The sequence below is a fragment of the Egretta garzetta genome, unplaced genomic scaffold (assembly GCF_000687185.1).
Source record: "Egretta garzetta isolate BGI_Z169 unplaced genomic scaffold, ASM68718v1 scaffold166, whole genome shotgun sequence".
In the NCBI taxonomy this organism is placed as follows: domain Eukaryota; kingdom Metazoa; phylum Chordata; class Aves; order Pelecaniformes; family Ardeidae; genus Egretta; species Egretta garzetta.
Window position 1 is genome coordinate 3,019,735 of NW_009260133.1, and position 19,439 is coordinate 3,039,173.

Here is a 19,439-nt window from a genome sequence, read left to right on the forward strand (position 1 = left end):
ACAGCTTTTCAGCCTTACACAAGATGTCATGTGTATCATTATAGCACTGCTGCCTGAAAAGAACCAAAAAAATGTAGAACTAAGTGTCCACTGCCTCTCTCTTTCATTTCCCCATTTCCCATCCTCTAGTCACTGACAACTTTAGCTAATAATAGCTAGACTTTCTGCTCCCTCTTGGTTAACTTTGAAACTGTTTTTAAGAAGGTCGTGTCCAATGCCATCATTTGGCCTAGACCAAATCCTAGCACCTCCTTGCAGCCCTCAGTCTTAGACATGTGGCATTGCTGTGAGTCCAGGATAACAGTCCAAGTCCTGATCCTTATGCTGGAGCTTTCCAAATTAAGAGGAAAAAGTATTTTTCTTACCTGTAGATCTTCCCAAGTCTTAAAAATACTTGTGAGGATTGCATGTCAGGAAAGGATCAGGACCTGAATCTCTGAGGTACACTAGGACAACTGCATTCTTCATCCGCTGAAACACGTCGTTCTAAGGCATCCACTGTGGCACAGCCTTTAGCTAGACTACAGGTTTAAAGGCAAGAAGTGATGCCAGGGATGCTGGCAGGAGGTGTCCCAAGGCTGTTGCGGAGAACACAGAAATGGCAGCTTTGTAAGACCACAGAGATGATCTTTGACGTCTACCATTCTCAGTCTTCAGCCAATACCAGGTTGGTGGCAACACATGACAAAAATCCTGGGGATTAAATACAGTGCTGTAGCAAGTGCCACAACTCTCAGTTGACATCTTGATTTTTGCCAGTACATTCCACCATGATTCTACAGGTTGTAGCTGCACCAGGGATATAGAGAAAAGGCATAGCACAGTCATAAAGGAGAAAGATGTGGTCCACTCATTTTTGTGATCTCTACAAGGCCAGCTAGAAGGGATGTCTCCTCTATGCAAGTTTCCATAGCTACCAACAAATTACTGAAGCTCAGACTTCATGCATTCTACCCTATCTGCCATCACTGCAGGATACAGAAAGAGCAGAACTGTTTTGCGATGGCTCACAGACTGATGGAGGAAAACACTCTCCTGTTAATAGAAAATGTCACCAAGTCCACAATAGAGAGAGGGGAGATATGCATACTTTCAGTTCCCTTGGAACAGACAGGGTAAGCCAGACAGGCCACCCCTGGCCTTCGCCCATCACTGTTTGGCAGATAGCTTGGGCAACTATGTTTTACAGCTTTCCATACTTCTCAACAGGCTTCAGCCCTTCACCTCATGATATCAAGTCTTGTCCATAGACAGGGAGAAGTCAGGAATTGCTAGCTTCTGCTGCTGAGTGACAACTGCATGGTCAATGCCATGAGTACAGTACTTACTTACCACGACAGCAGATACAGGGTAGGCTGTCATGCACATCTTTCAGCATTCTCAGTAATTATTCCTACCTTGAAACACAGAAGCAAACTTTACAAGCCAAATTTTCTTTATATCTTCCCATTCATCTTCACCTCACATGATTATAAATTCAGAGTATAATAGATCCATACCTATGTTTTTATCCACCGTTGGCAGAAAGCTTCATTTTCTACAGACCTGGAGAGACACATAAGCGTTACAGAAATGGTAAGAAGTATCCTATAATTCTTAGGTCTACACCTGTTGAAGACGTACCGCTGTAGCACATACTGAAAGCAGGGGAAGTCTCAATTCTAATGTACTGCATGATCTGCAGAAGGCGTTAGTCTTGACTCTTCCTGGTTTTCCTCTTGTGATCACCTTGGAAACAAACAAGTGGGCTGCAGAGGCAATCATTCACACTAATCAAACTCATAAAGCAAAAGAACACTTCTTCCACCAAGCACTACTGAAGCTCAGATTCAGATATGTCTCAGTACTAAACTCTTGCTGCAGTACTAAGCCTCTTCAGTTCAGGAGCTGGACCTATGTCTTGCTTTTAATACCAAAAATGCCTGTCAAACTACATAATTCCTTACATACAGCAGATTTCTCAGAGCCATGGAATCACCTGGGCTGTTGCAAATCAGTAATGGCACAGCGTCTTTTCTTTAAAATATACACACTCCCTCATTGCCGAATGAGAGCATTTTGATAAGGTCATCTTGATAATTCTGAATGGAAAGTTCTTAGAAAGAGAAATTAAAGACTAATTAAACTCTGGTACTCCTTGAATGTAGTGGGGGACAAGGGTGCTCGCCACTTTGCAGATTTCCCCTTATTGTACAGACTCAACTGAAGAACAAAAGCATGCTCACTGAAGGATTGTAAAACTTCATTGTTCCTTACAGAGTTTTAGCATAGCTTTCACAGAGGGGGACTGAGGGAAAGGTTATTAGGTTTTGGCTGGAAAACCCTATTTCAGAACAATGCTAATCAAACTACTAATGACTATCCCATGGATAAGCGTGGCCAGTATTGTTCTTTGCAAAAAAATGAACCAGCATTGTTCAGAGACACTAAACTAGGATTCTTTTGGATAAAATTGACAGTGGAACATGATGGTACATAACACCATTCTGATGGAGAAGGCCTAATGCTTTGGACGTTTACCTGAACGTTATTGGTGCCTCCTCACTGGAAACGAAGTTATCAGCAATACTGCTTTTTGCCAGCCTGCCTTCCTTCCAAGCAAATATGACAGACTGCAAGAACAACTTTTCAGTTCCAGCTAAATGAGCAACAGGTCAGCTCTAAGAGTAACAACTATAAGCTCTAAGCATAATAATATAATAAGACTTTTCTAAACATCCAAAAGATTGTGTTTCGTGAATAAGCTATTATTTAAATGCTATTTAAACAAACTTATCCACCACTAATACCAATGTTGGCATTGCCCTGGATTTATAATGCATTTTCATCAAAGGTCATTAATATTGTCATCATCAAATATCCAGCATTTCTTCTCTGAAAGGAGAGGATTTTTGTTTTCTTATATTTGATCTGATACTATCAAAGAGAAACATTTCAAACTTCTTCTCTGCAAACACTTTTGACTCTCTGTTCTAATTCAAGACAAAAATAAACTACATATATCCTGAAACCTCAAACATCCCACCAGGCAGGAGCTTAGTTTTTTAAGCACTCTTCATCTACTGTAATGACAAACTGTTTTGACTGTTTCCAGGAAGGTTTCTAAATGTGAGTTAGCTTGTGCTACCAGAACTCTTGGTGTCAGGGTAGAGAATACCAAATACAAAACACTCAAGCAATTTTCCATGTACACCCTTTTCTTCCCTTCAAGATATGGCAAATGCTTCTATTCTTTCCACCGTACTGACACCATAACTTCATTCTGGGACATATTCAGCCCACCATTATCATAGCTGAGCATTGAAGCAGTTGCTGAGCTTCTTCCTTTATTTGCTCCAGCTATAAAGGAAGGAAACATTACTTCTCCTACAGGGAGCCCATATTGACATCCCTAGTGAACACCCTCTAAGCCACCGGGGAGGATGCCAGGGACGCTGGAGATGGAAGTGCAGAATGCCTGGAGTAGGTTGTAACGGTTGCTGTTGTTGCAGGCCTAAGCACAGATGGTGGCATCGGGTTCCTGTAGCCTCACATTGGGCCGATCCTGAACACAGACCTATTTATGAAGGTGATATGACTTCTTTTCACACCAGTTCTCACTCCTGAATGTAATCTCTCCTCTCTAAGAACGGTGTCTCCATCTGGAGACTCTGAGAGGTCACAAGGTAGCAAGGGAATATATTCATTTTAACATTGAAATTCTACAATAAACCAGATGCACTGATGAGAGCTATCACTGAGTGGGAGCACCCCAGGCCAGTAACTTGGCATAATTACCCTCAGTACTGTGGGTAGCAGCACTCGCATCTACCTCGTTTACAACAAGTAATCTTATTACAATTTGAGAGGAGTGGCAAGAACATCTACAGAACAAAGCTAGACATATCAAATATTTATTTTAAAATCATTCTAAAATGCATTAAAGGTGAAATGCACAAAAAGGTGGGAAAATCTGAATAGGACATTCTAACAAGACTTCAATAACTACTGAAAAAAAATCAACGCTCTAAGAGAAACAGGGATAAATTTGAAAAAAGTTCTTTCCTTGTGTTTTCAGGTTGGTTTAAAATCAAATTTAAAACAAACAAAAAAACAAAACCCAAAACAAACCAAAAAAAATCCCAAAGGAAAAAAAAAACACCAAACCACCTTCCTAATGACTTTGAATAGTTTAAACCAAAACATCGTGGACATCCAAGACTCAGGGACATCACCAGTTGAAGAGTGGATTCATTTTCTGGTGTTTTCCTTGGAACCAGGATGAAGTTGAAAATTAAATGCTCAACAGCTTTATTCAGGAAGAGAAATGTCTGTGGGACTTAAAGCCTAATACATTAGACGCTCAATAAAGAGTTGTAACTGAGATGCCCACTTGACCACAGACCTTTGGCTCACTCAGCAGATACTGGAAAAGGTATTACAGAACTTGCAGACTCTTGCAAAAAATTGTGTTTTGGAAGCCAAATACCTCAGCCTCACACAAGTTTAGAAAAATAACTAAGCCAGTACAAAAGGATGTTTACTGTATTATATTTCCCTTTTAAACGCAAGTGTCATGGTTTAACCCAGCAGGCAGCTAAACATCACACAAACGTTCACTTACTCCCCCCCACCAGAGTGGGATGGGGGAGAGAATCGGAAAAACGGTAAAACTCATGAGTTGAGATAAAGACAATTTAATAGGTAAAGCAAACACTGCGTATGCAAGCAAGGCAAGACAAGGAATCGATTCCCTACTTCCCATCAGCAGGCAGGTGCTCAGCCATCTCCAGGAGAGCAGGGCTCCATCAGGCATAACAGTGACTTGGGAAGACAAACACCATCACTCCGAATGTCCCCCCTTCCTTCTTCTTCCCCCAGCCTTATAGGCTGAGCATGACATGACATGGCATGGAATATCCCTTTGGGCAGTTTGGGTCAGCTGTCCCAGCTGTGTCCCATCCCAGATTCTTGTGCTCCTCCAGCCTCCTTGCTGGCAGGACAGTACGAGAAGCTGAAAAGTCCTTGACTTAGTGTAAGCACTGCTCAGCAATACCTAAAAAATCAGTGTCTTATCAACATTATTCTCATCCTAAATCCAAAACACAGTAATATACCAGCTACTAGGAAGAAAATTAATCTATCCCAGTCAAAACCAGCAGTGAGCCTTGTTTCTTGTATTAAAATAACAGTATGTATGTGGTTTATCTAGGTTATCATTTCACCAACAAAAAAGTACTGTACATACCACCCAACCAACTTCAGAAATATCCCAAATAAAAGAAAATAACAGCAGTAAAGGAACAGCTCAGCTTTATTATTTGATTTTTCTGAAGTGCATCTTTTGTGCAACTCACACACTTTGCCCATAACATCCTTGGGAGTAGTCAGGGTGGCTATAAGAATCACAGAATCTGTCTCACATTTGCTTTCAGCCACTTGGCTGTCTCACAGGCAACCGAAGCTTTGACACACCAAATATACTCATGAAGTCTAATAAGCTGAAAAGGGCATACTCCAGCCATTTCTGAAGCTACTATTCTGACTTACTTTCAGCACAGCAGGTAAGTCAGGTTTTGATAGTATATAGCACAGAAATATATGTTATGTGTGATATGAAGCTGTTGTCCTTGAAGAAGTAGAGGATGGCCATCCACATGGTACTTAGTAATTCGTACTGCTAAGCTTGCTTTATTGAGAAAGATGCCACAAGGCAAGAGAACAGGAGAGTACAGGGCCACTTCAGCTAAAGCAAAAAGATAATGCAAAACCTGAAGTAAAGCTGTAATCTAAAATGTGTAAGTTGGTGTCTAAGGAGTATTATGTACATACTATTGTACGTAATACCAACTAGAATTTTCTTCATTCAGAAGGCTCTTGCTTAGTCACATGAATATAGCGCTACACAGTATTAATCGGGAAGGATCACACTTAAGTCAGGGGAACTCCACTGAGGCGGTGGAGTTACACCAGTTGAATTGTAGTGTGAAAAAGACATTGACAATAGGGTCAAGCCTTGTGTTTAAATCAGTTCTCCACAGAAAACCTTGTGCATAACAGCCAAGGGTATATAGCACATTAAAAATACATTGTGAAAAGAGAAAAAATGCTCTGCTGCGAGTCATTGCTAGGAGAGCCTCTTTGTTCAGTCCAAGAAGGCTGGCATGAGGAAAGGGAGGTGCCTGGTCCCTAAACATAAGATTCCATTAATATTACTGATAGACTATTCTTTAGAGAGATCCATCTGTTTCTTATTTGGTATATTCAGAATAGTAGCTTGTTACATTTTTACAAGAATCTGTGTGATCCAAGAAAAGCAAAACCTTATGTAATGAAAGAAAAAGAGAGAATACTTATTAAAGAATCCCATCCATGCTGTACAACTTAAACATCCATCTCCAAAATGGCTTCAGCCTGTTCCATTCACAGCTGTCAAATCTCTTTGCTTCAGGGGGAAGGGTGTAGAAGGCTCCTTTTTTCCTTTCAATTTTCCAAAAAATATGCATAAAAGTAACATCTCCTAAGTCCAGAATAAATCTTCCTTTCTTGCATGTCAGTATGAAATGTTGCCCTTCATAGCTGTGTTACAAACAACAGGTTCCTTCAGTCAAACTCCTTGCCCCTGCAAGACTGAGCTGAAGGCAGGAGCTGAGGTATGATGAAGTCAGGTCAGGACCAATCTGTGGTAGTAGGTACCTTTGTTTGGAGAACAATAGTTATAAATATTATTCTGAGATGAAAATGGAAGCATAGAAGACACGCTGCCGAAGGTGGGAAAGAAAAAGAATGTCCCAATGTACAGACTGGGTCTTTCTTCAGGTATTAAGTATAGGGCTTCCTAACAACAGAAAAGGCTTGTAATTGGCTCGTGGTACATATATAAGCTTGCTCAAATGCCTGAAATACTCAGAAGCATCATTTCTTAGTGAATGCAGCCAATATAAAGTTATTTAGAATCCAATGCTTCTGGTTTATCTCAACAAAGAATTAAACCTAACTATTCACATTATTTACCAGCACTGCCCCTTCTTCTGGCTGGTACTTAAATCAACATTACAAAATGTTATCTGCCTTCCTGATTTATAAAGTCATTTAATTGTATCCTCTATTTTGAGGATGCATATTATCTATTGACAGCGCCCACACATATTTAAATAATATTTAATATACTATTTAAGTGATGCAATGACAGGATGAGGTTGCAACTATCAAACCTACTTCTGAACCAACAGACAGTGAGACGTCAAGACATAAATATGATATCAGAGTAAAAATTTAGTACTAAAACTAGGCTCCTAAGACGTCATTTGATTTTCACAGGCAATATCATTTTCAACAAGGTTTCTATATACTATGATGCCTACCATTCATTTTACACAGCTGTAGGTTCAGGACACTGCCACGAGTCAGCTGTAAGCAGGCAAAGTAGATAATGCAGTTAAATGTCGTTACCATGAACCTCCAAATAATGGCCTTTTTTTTAATTGCCATATAACTGTACATAAGAAGAGTTGTTCTTTTTATAGAAAAGTACTTATCCCATAAGTCATGAAGAAAGATATTAAAACTGATCTCAGGTGGAAGCTGCTGAAATTTTCCTGAGTCTGCAGATGCTCTAAACTCACAATCAGCAAAATCAAATGATCATCAGGATTCGGAAACAAGAATTGCCATAGAAACAAATTATTTTAGCAGCAGAACCACAAGCTGATGTACTCCTTTTTCAGTTTCAAAAGGAAAGAGCAATTAGTCACCTTCACATTGTTCAAGAGGTGCACAGAAAACAAATCTCCTCTGCCTTCAACTGCAAACTGCTTGTGCCCGACAGAAAGCAGCGTGCAGTCCTGCCCCCCATCACAAGCCTCCACTTCTCCTGCCTCGACTTCAAGCACGAAGGGCAGCACCACAAGCCCCTGCTGCTCCCTACTCCACTGCCAAAATCTCCCCATTGATCTTCTACAATGCACTGGTGCTCTGTCAGTCCAAAAATAATACTGGTGTTATGCTTCAAATTTAGGATTTGAAACAATACAAAGTGAACTGGATAGCAGAGAGTGCTACTGATTAGCACAGACAGCAAGGGATGAAACTCAGAGTGCTCTATTACATGAAGGCTAATACATGAGTAGGGCATTTAATTTTGGTAATACATTTGGCTAACGGGATATTCCACTAGCTGCTCTTTGTGTGTTGCCAGCTTGCAATATGGGTGGAAGGAGGTCTTGGCACAGAAAATAAAAAAGACTCTGGTTTCCTGAGCTGGAAGGATAATGGGATGCATCTTTCAAAACTATTACTTGGAAAAAGATGCATCGTGAAGCACCATCCCTCTCCAGAATTACAGAGAAGTGCTGATGCTTTGCAGAGGCCACTGCTAATTCCTCTAGTTCAGAATAGTCCTTCTGATAATATGCAGGACACATTGAAATAGAGAAAATGTATTTCCCTTCAGCTGTCTAGCAATGAAGACATCTTGATCCCAAGACAGTGTTAACTGGTCTCCAGATGGGCCTCAGACTATTTGTTACAATTTCAAAACTTCGCTGTAAAAAAAAACAAAAAAAAAAAAAAAAAAAAGAAGAGAGAGTAAAGAGAGACCTGAGAATATATCTAAAAGTGTATCCTTAACACCATTTGAGCTTCAGAAGGGGTTGTGCTGGAACTTACCGTGACTGAGTAACTCACTGGAAGCCCCACTGAAGCAAGGCGTCCGCACACAAGGACTTCACCACTTCTGATGGAAAACTTGTGATATAAGCTACTATGTAAATCACAGAATCACAGAATCGTTTAGATTGGAAAAGACCTTTAAGATCATCAAGTCCAACCGTTAACCTAACACTGCCATCCCACCACTAAACCATGTCCCTAAGCACCTCATCTACCCGTCTTTTAAATACCTCCAGGGCCAGGGACTCAACCACCTCCCTGGGCAGCCCATTCCAGTGCCTGACAACCCTTTCAGTGAAGAAATTTTTCCTAATGTCTAACACCATTTCCCCTTGTCCTATCGTCTGTTACCATGGAGAAGAGGCTGACCCCCACCTCACTACAGCCTCCTGTCAGGCAGTTGTAGAGGGCGATAAGGTCTCCCCTCAGCCTCCTCTTCTCCAGACTAAATAACCCCAATTCCCTCAGCCGCTCCTCATAAGACTTGTGCTCCAGAGCCCTCACTAGCTTATAAAGCTTTATTATAAAGATAATATCTGCATTAGGAAATCTCATCTGTTTCTCAGCTAAGCCTGAAACCAAAGAGTACAGCTATTTTCAAGTCTGAAAAGCTGTAAACCCGTACTTAATTTCAGAATGATTTAAAATTTCACTTTTGGTCCAGCTTCATTATTGTCATGCAGCATGCCTGAGTCATGTGCTTCAAGAGAATACACTACAACAAAGGTAAGATAAAAGGCAGTTTCCAATACGCACTTTCATCTGAAACATGGTTAATTCCTGAGAACGAAGGAAAGCACCTCTGCTCTGAGGAGCCCTTTCCTTACGGAGGCCAGCACTGCCTCACAAGAACATATAGTTAGAAAATATGCATCTGCTGTATCTGGACACAATGGCGGCACCTCTGTGCACTGTGGGTAGCAAGGGCTCACCACAAACTCTATGTCAGGGTGCCATACGCAGGATGGCAGCTCCCTGGAGCAGGGGCGCTGGTAGTGGTGGAGGGCTCTCCAGGGGTCCATCAGGGCAGGGCCTCACCAGCCAGGGCCTGTTCCACCACCCCAGCCAGGAGCAAACAGCTGGGGGCACTGGGGCAGCTGCCTGAGGATGGGGACAATCCAAGGCCAGGCCGGGCTCTGGGCAGGCCCAGCTCAGTGGGGCCCATGGCCGGGCAGGGCAGGGCTGTGGGGAGCTAAAGACCAGCCCTGCTGTGGCATCGCTGGGCAAGGGCTGATGGCCCCAGGGGGCTGACATGAGGTCCTGGGCCATGGGCAGGGTCAGGGGAGCCCCGGGGGCTGGGTAGGGACACTGCAGCCTGTTGGTGCCCTCAGAGCCCTGACAGTAAAGCTGTACTCATTAACAGTGCCTATGGAAGTATAGCTGAGTAAATTATGCAATTCTATGAATAAAACAAATTAAAACATTACCAGACAGCAGTATTACAAGCTATTAAGACTATTAAAAATGTCAGTACCTTTTTCACGTATAAGGTAATAAGGTAACATACATTTACTAACTGATAGACACTGTACAGCAGTGCTCGGATGGAGGAGGGAAAGGAAGAGCCTGCTGAGTGCAAGGCCTTTTTAGTTTCAGCCAGGAAGAAACCCCTTCTTGCTTATTTGTAAACTTCCCTATTGAACACCTATGAACCAACCCCTGTTTCCAGACCTCTGAACACCTCAACTTGGATTTCTTCCCTCACATGGGAAAGAAACATCAGGACTTTCACTGGAATGATTTGGCAGTATTTGTGCAGACCTTACCTAGCCCTTGGCACCTCCATTCCAACACTGGGGGCTCCTCCATCTCCAGCCTGCAGAGTGGCTCCTCTGGCTGCAGGGCAATTTTTGCGTTAGATTCTTCCTAGCAAGATAGACGGTCCATTCAGTCAACTCATGAAAGGAATTTATTCCTAGGGTAATGCAAATACATACAAATATTGCCATCAAAAGTGAAGAAAATCCAGAGTTCGTTTCCAGGTATAAGAGCCATCCAGACTTCTTAAAGCAGGGTTCATTATTAATCCTTCACTGAAGGCATCAGATTTTGTCCCATCAACACAACCATGGTCATAAATTATATGAAAATAATCCTTCTTTACAGATGTAATGGATAAAAAACACTCAGTGTGTTAATTAATTTAATTTCTAGCATACATGTAACTCTCATCTACTTGTTTACAAATTGTGAACCAATAATTAACATGAAACAGTATGTACGTGAAACATAGAAACACAAAACACAATTATTACAATCTCAAGTACTTGTAGAGGAAGAAGAATCCCAGTTAAGACCATCACAACACTCTCGCTATTGTCTTACTACACCAGTGGATAAAGATAGTTGCCCAAAATCTATGTCTCACTCTAATGCATCAGTAAGATAACTAAGGCAATCATACCTTAGACTTCTGGAAAGTATTAGAAGCCTGGGTTTAGAGTTGGGAGTGAGAACAGGGCTTTCATAGAGAAGGAGATGGTCACAACTCACAATTCAAAACCAAAATTATTCCCAGAAGAGCTTCCTGTCGTCAAAAAAATTGGAAAAACGGGTTTTGAAATTCTAGAAATGTACCTTTTCAACATTTTTAAAACAAAGTCTTGTTTCTGTGGTTAAAAGCATCTTCTCCTGTTGAAACTTAATTTAGCTGATATTAAAAGGTTAAAAAAAAAAAAGGTCAGCATTAAAATGAAATATGTTTGTTTGTTTAAGTCACTCATATATTCACTGAGCCCCATGCCAGGCCTAAAATTTCAAAATCAACAGAATCCTTGTGAGACAAGAAAACTGTTTTCTGTATATCCACACAGAAAAGGGAACATTAGCAGTTCAATCTCTTCCCAGTTTCTTTGCAGTGTGGCTCAAAAATTACTTTTGAGAACAACCTTGATGAATGGAAACAAGTCTAGACCTCAAAGCTTCCAAATGTTTAGCGACTTCTTATTCTCCTCCCTTGTTTTTTAATTTTTGTTGTTATACTCTTTAGAAGAGAGCTAAACAGATAGTCCTTAGGGAATAAAACCGAGGAGTTCCTTCCACCAAATCAACCTAAAATTGTTCCTGTAGATTCATGAAATCAGAGTTTTAAACACACACACCTCTATTTTACTGTGGTCTTTCTTTGCATGGCAAATAGATTATTCACTGTTGACGCTGAAACTGTTATGACAAACTGGGTTGGCTTTTTTTTTATAAAGGATAATATATTTGAAAAGCTTAAGTGCAGTCAGGGGCCACTCTTCTTTTTCATTATCCAGCTTTTCCAATCACCTTTTCTCAAGAGCACAAAACATAGTAGCAAGAGAAAGTTGAACTTATATGAATCAGCGCAAGTTATAAACTTATGGAACTTAGGACCAGAAAAGAGTGCTTGATAAAGCAATCTGAATGCCTGTATATGACATGCTATCAAATTTGCTCTGGGCTTTCTTATATTGTGCGCCCTACATTGTATCTGAGTGGCACACCGTGTTTGGCTAAATCCCGTTCTGCAGACAGCCCTCCAGCTGAGGGAGAGTTGAGATATTTATTTAGGCACAATGTACATATATAGAAGTGAGCCATGAAGAGAGCTTTAGACACTCACAGAAACAAGGGTAACCAGCCATTGACCACAATCTAAAAACTACAAATCTGCCTCTGGAATTATGCACATCCATTCTGGACACAAAATCATCAGCTTTCCCTGAAATTGTTGAACAGCTATATGTTTTTTTCAGATCTTCTGGTGTTAGTTAGGACATCCCAACTATGCTGGGATCCTAGTTATGCTGCCAAACCCACCTCTGTGGGTAGAAGACATACTGGCACAGGAGTAACTTTGTCTTATGATTACTGAGATGGTTTAACCATACCGAAGGAATATCATTTGTGACCTTAGTGGTGATTGCTGATAACAGTATATATTACACATATACTCAAAGCCCTTTGTACTGCAGGCTGCAGGTTTTTTATCAGAGAAACAGTTCAATGGACTTACAAAGATGATGATTGAGAGCCATCACAAAATGGCAAGTTCTTTCTTCCGAGCATGTAGTCACTTAATTCTTTCTTTCTTTATAGTAAGGAAAACACGTCGCAACATTGAAGAACTATTTCATTCATGTCCAGCTGTTCAGTCAGGTACTGCTTTCCCAAGCTTCCAACTGCCCTGCCAGATTTAAGTTTCTGCAGTGCCCAATGCCCCAAAACACTGGAAATATGGGGAAAAAATGGTTTAGATATTCTCATCTGGAGGACTGCTATGGGGGAAAATAAAATAATCTTCTTTTAAGGTTCTCTTTTAAACAGTGTGACAGATCACCCTACAAGGAGGAGAAAATTAAAGTTTAGCTTAGAAATGGTCTAGAATAATAAGAAGTGTCTTGGAATTTTCTTCATGGATTGTCTCTTATTCCACTGACTGAGTTTAGCTTACTTATTTCAGCTTTTAATGACTGAAATACACCAGGTAGGAAAGCAGCAGCATGCATGCTTACTTGTTTATACACTGTTTCATGAACTGAAGTACAATTAAGCTCTTTGGGGGAGAGGAAGGGTCTCTTTAGTCCTCAAAAAAAAAAATAATTCCAATGCTGTAAAATTATGCTAGTAATATGAATTGTAGTGACAGAAACATGTAGAAACAGTACTACAGTCTGTAATTTTTTTAAAAACTTTGGAATAATCCACCCCAAATCAGGAGGTGGATTCACATTGTTGCTATGGTCATCATTACATCTAAGAAGTTCTTTGTAACGGTATTTGTGAAATTATAGACCTATAGCTCTTAAGGCTAGAAAGGACCACATAGAATATCTCATGTTCCCTTCTCTTTAGTACAACTGTATAATTTCACCCAGCTGTGTCTCCATTGTTTGCTAAAGCACACCATCCACTCTCCATTTGAAGACTTCAAGAAATGGTAAGCTCACTCTTCCTCTTAATAATTTGATCCACTGGCTGATAACTTCATTGTCAGCAACTGAGGAGTATAACACTGATCTAGGTGGTAATCAAAAAATACTGGGGATACCTCTACCTGTTTAAATTATGGTATTTGAGATAATTAATATCCTTCTCACCGCGTCTGTTCACAATAAAAGCAACAGGCTTTAAGAATTTTTTTTTTTGAGCAACCACTACTTTTGTGAACTTTTCGCATTTGTTTCTCATCATTTGGGTTTCTTGAAGCTTATAAAATTTGGAGGCAAATCCACGTTCTGGTTTCCATCTCCATAGGCCACAATGCTTTCAAACAATAACTGATACTTTCTTCTGTAGCTTTCCGTGATTTCCATGCAGCTTTTTTTCATGATAGAATGGAAGCCGCCTTCTCACAATGAAATTATTCCCATATGGACTCATTGCTGAAAATTCATGAGAACTCCTGCACATGCACAAAAAAGGAATAAGAAATGTGAATACACTTTGGGATGCCACAAAACACATTTCCAGATAAAATAATAGTTTGCATTTTTGCAGACCTTTCCATCTTCAAAGCATTGGATATGCATTCATCATCAGAAAATATTAATGAAATTAAATGTCATAAATGTTATTTTACTGAGGTTCTGCTTCACCATCACTGTCAGGTTTAGCTGGTGCAGTTCAAGAGGTGATAAAACGATTATGTATGACTGACAGACTTAGCCTCTGTAGTGCACCCAACTTTGACAAGTACATCGCCAGCAGAATTCTTGGAAATCTCACTCCCTGGAACAGGGTTAGGATATGGAAAGAGTATGTCGCACAAAGGCTGACTGCTACCATGTATTAAGACCAGGTGGTCTTAATGGGTGGGCTACAACCCTCTTATCTGCCCTCCCTCTGTAAATCTGTACTTACTTTGAAGCTTTACCCATACAAGTTCTGAGTCCTTTATTAGAAGCTGAGGCTCAGCAGCACAGAGGATTAGCCTTTATTGTCTCACTCATGGCCAGGCCTGTCTGAAGGCCCTTTTTTCTGTAAGAGGTGCTTATTGATGGCAGAAGTCCTGTAGAGGGTAATTCCCAGAATACAACCATACATGGCAATGGACCACAGAGCAGAGACTCCTGAGCAAACCTGACAGCTGAGAGAGTCCCACAGCATACTGCAGCACTATGCAGAGAAGCTGTTAAGGTCCCAAAAGTGGCTCAGCCATGTATTTGTGGCCCTGCACCCAACCGAGTCAGTCCCAGCTCTAGCTCAGAGTCACCTTGATATAGCTCTACCAGCTCAGTGCCTACCTCACCATGATGGCAGCACCTCCGTAACAGTGACACATAGCCAGGAACTGCCCATTGCAGTGGTTTGTTACAGCAGTCAGCACTTCAGAAATTAACGCACAATAATGATGAAAAGAAAGCAAGAAAGTACTTTAAAGTTTTATGTTTATCATCTGTTACACTGACAGAGAGGGAAGCCTAAATTTGACTGATTTGATCAAACTGAGCAATTCAAGCATCTTCTACCTAATTTCAGGCCAAAGAAAATTGCAGCAATGCAGAAGCAGCTGATAAATCAAAAGCAGAAAAATAGGAATTAAAGCTCAGTTCAGGTCTTTCATCTTTATTACCCTTCTTTATGTGCATATGGTAGGTGTTCAACACTTTCAAAGTCCGTATGATATTCCCTTGTGCTTCAGGAGCTGTAGGGTTGTGGTTGTCTATAAAAAGGCAACCTAACAGTTTCCTGTGACCGAGAGTTGAATGTGTTATTTGTTACCAGCTGGTTCATGGATAGATTGAGCCCAAGTCTTGGCTTTAAGTGATCAGACTTACTTTAAACCACTTGCTCACAGGGTGAATTCATGTATAGAGAGAATTCTGGCACAATATTTTATTTCTGACTTATGGTATATGACTCTTTTTTTTATCCTAAACCAATATTAAAACCAGAACCTATAATAGCCAAATGCAGACTGCATTTTTTGGAAAGCTGTTACCAAACGTAACAGTAAATGAACCCTTCTGAAAGGTTAAAGTTGCTTTCATATAAAACATTTTCTACCAGGAAATGGAAGTGGAATGTTGAACTAAGCATTTAACTTGAAAGAACTGTGCACAGACTCCAATGGTTGCATTATCCTTTAAAATAAAAAAAGCAAAAGGTTTTTATGAGCATATGTAGCTCTCGTTTCATAAAAAGGGTATTATGGTGACAAGGTAAAATGAATCCCAGTATTTTGGATGCTTCTTTTAACCTTCCAACAGCTTCCTGCCTGTGCATTAACCATTCTAGGGTGAGGTTTTGCAGTTTGGCTGATTTCACAAAATCATAGAATCATTAGGTTGGAAAAGACCTTTGAAATCATAGACTCCAACCATAAACCTAACACTGCCAAGTCCACCACTAAACCATGTCCCCAGGCACCACATCTACATGTCTTTTAAATACCTCCAGGGATGGGGACTCAACCACTTCCCTGGGCAGCCTGTTCCAGTGCTTGCCAGCCCTTTCAGTGAAGAATTTTTTCCTAGTATCCAATCTAAACCTCCCCTGGTACAACTTGAGGCCATTTCCTCTGGTCCTGAATGTTCAGCTTCTACCCACGACAGTGTTCAGCTCTATGCAAAGGACATAAATGAAAGCTGTTGAGGATAGGATCTGCAAAGAAGATTCCCTGGCAAAGCTGATTGCAGGAAACAACACAACACTGCCAAGAGACCAATGAGCACTAGCTAGGAGAGCACACTGCTGGGGTCTCATCTTCCCCATGAACACAAATCTCCCTATTCAGCAGCTGTCTGACTTCACTGTCCTAGGGATACTCATTACAGAGGGCCAGCAAGCGGTGCCCTTGATTAAAAGTTAAGGCCATTTCTGCTTTAGTTCCACCTCTACCGCGCCACCACAAACAAGTTGCATCATGCCCTCAGTTACCCCACCTATAAAATGAGGACAGTGATATTCACTTTACTGGGTGAAGTATTTGAAGGTACATCCCATGACAGAGGCTTCTATTTCCAGTACTATTATACATTCTTTTCCTTCAACCATTGTAGACAGTTCCTGTGCACAGGAGCTGCTCATCTAACAGTCCTGCTCCCTCCACTTCTCCCTGTATCCTTCGTTTCCTGGCATCCAGGCCCATTCCTTCCTTTCCACTTTCTCTGATTTTCATGTGGCTCTTTGGTGAACCCAATGGAATTTCTAAACCAACAGAAAACTATTCATGTTTTTATTTTGCTGAATTAGTTTTCTACTAGCTGGCAAGGTGAACCAGCTCTAAGGGTGATACAGAAGTCAGAGCTGGTGCAGAAGAAGCAATGGCTGAAAACAGCACTCCTAAAAATTCTTAGGAGACCCCAAATCCTTAAAGCACCCATTCTAACTAACGTGGTTGCCTCTTATAAATACACACTCTTATAAATTACCATTTGAGATTGTGGACCTGTTGTGCTAGCTTCTGCAAAAAAAAAATGAAAGAAAGTAATTGTACCATACAGATTTACCACTTGCAGAGACAACAAAGACAAATGGCAAACAGATGTACCATAGGATGGTTGCCCCTCCTCAGGAGTAGATACTCCTAGCATGGGGGCAGAGACCCATGCAGCTGTATATTAAGCAATGAAAGTGTGTCTCTTTACTGGATGCAATTTTATGCTTCAAGAAAAAAAAAACCAAAAACCAAACAAAAAAAAAACCCAAACAAAATGCAAAACCCCAACTTTACACAGTTTCCTTGACTCTTGATTTTGATTCCTTCATCATTCAGGGAGGGGTAGAGGGGAGGCCATTCAAAGGAGCTTGGCACATTGAGCTACTGCTGATTTGCCAGATTCCAGTGTCCTCAAGTGTGACACAGCATTATTATTCAGTGTCCTGTATTTAAAATCAGAAGTGATTTAATCTGGCGCTCTGCCATCCCACTTGCTGACATGTTGACACCATGTAAATAATGCATAGCTGTGTGACCACACTGCTTTCATGCCACATGCTGAGAGAAACAGACAACACCTGCTATTATTATTAGTCACATCTTAGATACCTTAGAAATCTGCAAAATTAACATCAAAATTAATTCAAACATGTTGTGGTCTTCAGCTCCAAACTCCTTCATTAGAACTCAAAGGGAACCTGTGCATTCACTGTGATTAGAAACAGAGATTGGTGATTTACATCTCACATTGTTTAAAAGTTACCCTTCTAAGACTGTTACTAAATGACCAAGTTTGTTAGCTGACACAAGAAATTCAACCAGCAAGATTTTTCTCTGTACAGTGTTGACCGAAAAGGCCACCATTTTAGAAGAAAGCTCAAAGAGCAACAAAAACCCAGTTCTAGACTGCAAAATTCCAACTACCTAATTAATATTAGACACTGCTCCCTGCTAACATTATCCAGTCTACTACTACTCTTCTGATCGTGTCAAAATGTAAACCTAGTGATGTCATCAGGGCATACTCATTAAACCAAAGTAAAATTGTTGTTTTCACTGGGTAACACTGTAAAGCAAAGATAGCTCATCTGACATGTTACCTACTTCTTACATGACCTTCTTTTACCATCTAAATGTCATGCATCCTCAGTCACATTGAGAGCAGACAGCAATATATACTGCTTTTCATAGGGCATTTACCAAGGCTGAAAGTTATTATCTATACCACTGGTCCCCAGCTATCACTGCATACACCCTCCTTTCCAATCTTGTGACTACCAAGCAGAGAAAGCGGCTCATTATATTTTTACCTTTCTATGGTGTACAACAGTAGAAAACTTGCTTGTCATCTTCATTTCACTGAGCCTATACTGTCAGAACAGGGCCATGATACACATACTTCCTGTGAAGATACACAGGCGTAACTGTTCAGTCAGCAGACACAACAAGATATAACCAACGATGAAAAATAAAAATGAAGTTTTTATAGTTTAGAAGTTGGGATGGCGGTGTTGTTATGGAGAACTCACCTCAGTCCTCACTCTGGGGCCGGCACTAGGGAATCACACCTACGTAGATATGCAGTTCCCTATTGACTTTAGATTCCCAAAGCCTGAAATAAAAGAGTATCTGGCTCCAAACCACTGCACTGTGCAACTAGATCGTAATTTCTCAGGAAAGTCAGACATAGAGCTTAAAATGCCTTGCCCAAATAAATTCCTTTAGAAACTTTGGAAACTAGCAAACATAAAAAAGAAAGGGAGGGGTTTGTTGGGGGTTTTTTTCCCCAGCTCCTATAAGACAGTCAGAGCACACAGAAATTTGGTTTATTTTTGCTCAAGGATTAAAATGTTGGACAATATTCTGTACTTGTCCACATTGTTCAAAAGGATCAGCATTTTGAGAGTCCCAGACCAAGACCAACTCTTTCTGTTTTCTTCATTAAGGAAACCAGGAATCTTGTGGTCTCTTTTCAAAAGCATGTCTTTGTCCAGAATCTCGCCTCAGAGTTTTATTTGCACTATGTTATTTAGAACAGAAAAGAACACTGGAATGACTTCCTAATTTCTTTAGTAAATCTGTTCTCAATCTACTTCTAAGCGTTTTTATAGACAGTTTCTTACGTGATGTTCTACTCTGAAGCTCTGCAATTACACACACACACTGGTCAACTTTCTCTTGACCAGAACAGACTTGTTGTAATTCCAGTAAATTGAAAGAAAAAGTTTGGGTTGAGAAGATAACTTACTGCTCAAGATGTGATTTCTGTTCTGACAGTTGCTATGTGTGATGTAGATGCCCCTCACACAGAAGTGAGAAAGCCTGTCTTGTGGAGGTTTTGTAGTTTTTGTTTTGCCTGGGGTTTGGATTTCACAAGGCTAACTAGATTGCCCTCGTCTAGGAAACCCTGGGGGTAAAGCCAGATGGTGTCTGTGCACAA

At 40.6% G+C, this 19,439-nt stretch overlaps 1 long non-coding RNA gene across 4 annotated transcripts in view; it reads right to left on the reverse strand.

The window, feature by feature from the left end:
- Nucleotides 1-19,439, reverse strand: part of LOC118452561 — a 59,198-nt gene continuing 39,759 nt past the window's right edge. For 2 of the 4 annotated variants that reach the window (XR_004842373.1, XR_004842375.1), the window contains exons 2-8: nucleotides 11,054-14,020; nucleotides 10,416-10,564; nucleotides 1,624-1,728; nucleotides 1,500-1,545; nucleotides 1,333-1,397; nucleotides 366-789; nucleotides 1-53 (exon numbers count right to left, since the gene is read on the reverse strand). This is a non-coding gene — a long non-coding RNA (uncharacterized LOC118452561). Of the gene's footprint in view, nucleotides 54-365; nucleotides 790-1,332; nucleotides 1,398-1,499; nucleotides 1,546-1,623; nucleotides 1,729-10,415; nucleotides 10,565-11,053; nucleotides 14,021-17,293; nucleotides 17,443-18,309; nucleotides 18,402-19,439 lie in introns of all 4 variants that reach the window. The other 2 variants (XR_004842372.1, XR_004842374.1) reach the window with 2 other exon arrangements.